Here is a 2,067-nt window from a genome sequence, read left to right on the forward strand (position 1 = left end):
CTTGAAAATTTTCTAATTTTCTTCTCTGCGTGGAAGGCCTTTATTCAGAACTCCTCTTTGTAGCTTGGGTACAGACACAGATATTTTGGATATGAAGGTGTAGTCTTGTATCAGTGCTTTGTGTGATCATAGGCCTTTGGTTTTCAGAGTCCCGATGGCCTCAAGAGGAGATGGTTTTTGGTGGATGTGCTAATTATTAGTGTTTAGGTTGTTTTAAGGATAGTCTTTACTAAGGGAGTGGTTCCAACTTTAGTACTGTCCAATAGAAATATAATGCAAGCCACATATGTAATTCTAAATTTTCTAGTAGCCACATTAGAAAAATACAAATAAAAGGTGAATTAATTTTTGAAACCGTGTTTCCCCAAAAATAAGACCTAACCAGACCATCAGCTCTAATGCATCTTTTGGAGCAAAAATTAATATAAGACCTGGTCTTATTTTACTATAATATAAGACTGGGTATAATATAATGTACTATAATATAATATAATACAGGGTCTTATATTAATTTTTGCTCCAAAAGACGCATTGGAGCTGATGGTCCGGCTAGGTCTTATTTTCAAGGAAACATGGTAATATATTTTATTATATACCCCAAATAGTTTCATTTCAATATTCAATAAGTATAAAAATTACTAGTGATATATTTCATATTATTTATAAAATCTTGTACTAAGTCTTTTAAATCAGGTGTGTGTTTTACATTTACATTGTATCTAAATTCAGTCTTGGTACATTTCATGTGCTCCAGAGGCACAGGTGGTTTGGTTAGTGGCTCCTGGATTGGACAACATCGTCCTAGATGGACCTGGCCACCAATTGGCATGGAGGCTTATGATAAATCAAGTACACTGACCTCCTTTAAGGGGTTGAACAGCACTGCCATACTCAGTTCCATCCATAATGGGAATCCCTATTGTCATATCTGAGATTATCAACCACTTTGCTTCAAGAACGGGGATTATGGCTTGTTCCATGCCTAGTACAGCCATGGCTCGTGATCCCAAGAAGCATCTGAAGCATGTAGCAGCTTCAAAGCATCGGATGCTGGGTAACTGATGGGTGTGTTTTCTCCTCGTCCATCCGCCTGTCCCCACAAGCTGAGAGAATGCGTCCCTCTCATCATCTTCCTAAGGAACAGACTGAAGTGTGCCCTGACAGGAGATGAAGTGAAGAAGATCTGCGTGCAGTGGTCCATTAAGATGGCAAGGTCCGAAGTGATGTAACCTACCCTGCTGGTTTTATGGATGTCATCAGCATCGACAAGACTGGAGAGAGTGTCTGTGTGATCTGTGACACCAAGGGTCGCTTTGCTGTTCATTGTATACACCTGAGGAGGTCAAGTACAAATTATGCAAAGTGAGAAAGATCTTTGTGGGTACAAAGGGAATCCCTCATCTGGTGACTCATGATGCTCACACCATCCGCTCCCCTGCTCCCCTCGTCAAGGTGAACGGCACCATTCAGATGGATTTGGAAACTGGCAAAATTACTGATCTCATCAAGTTTGACATGGGTAACCTGTGCATGGTGTCCGGAGGTGCCAACCTGAGAAGAATAGGTGTGATCACCAACAGAGAGAGAGACGCCCTTGGTTCTTTTGATGTGGTTCATGTGAGAGATGCCAGTGGCAACAGCTTTACCGCCAGGCTCTCCAACATTTTTGTTATTGGCAAAGGCAACAAACCATGGATTTCTCTTCTCTGTGGAAAGGGTATGTGTCTCACCATTGCTGGAGAGAGAGACAAGATACTGGCGGCCAAACAGAGCAGTGGATGAAACGATCTCTAGGTGACGCGATTGGAAGAATTTTTGTACTTAAAGATAATATAGCATTAATAAAGATGGCTATTATAAAGATAATATAGCATTAAAAAAAGAACCATGATTATGATTTTTATGCTATGTACTGATTTTTCTAAAAATATGCCTACAGTAAGCTATTACTCCATGGACTTGTTCCTTAAATACTGCATTCATTAAGGAGGGGAACACCTTAAACCTGTAAGTGGATAGGGCACAGAAAACAGGAAATACTTCCCTTAACAGTAAATGCACAATTCT

The 2,067-nt window shown here is 40.1% G+C and overlaps 1 pseudogene; it reads left to right on the forward strand.

Moving 5' to 3' along the window:
• The first annotated feature begins 993 nt into the window (after positions 1-993).
• Positions 994-1,782, forward strand: LOC109457514 (small ribosomal subunit protein eS4, X isoform-like; annotated as a pseudogene).
• The last annotated feature ends 285 nt before the right edge of the window (positions 1,783-2,067 follow it).

Source organism: Rhinolophus sinicus, chromosome 18 (genome assembly GCF_057876585.1).
Source record: "Rhinolophus sinicus isolate RSI-liver-muscle chromosome 18, RSI-T2T, whole genome shotgun sequence".
Lineage (NCBI taxonomy): Eukaryota > Metazoa > Chordata > Mammalia > Chiroptera > Rhinolophidae > Rhinolophus > Rhinolophus sinicus.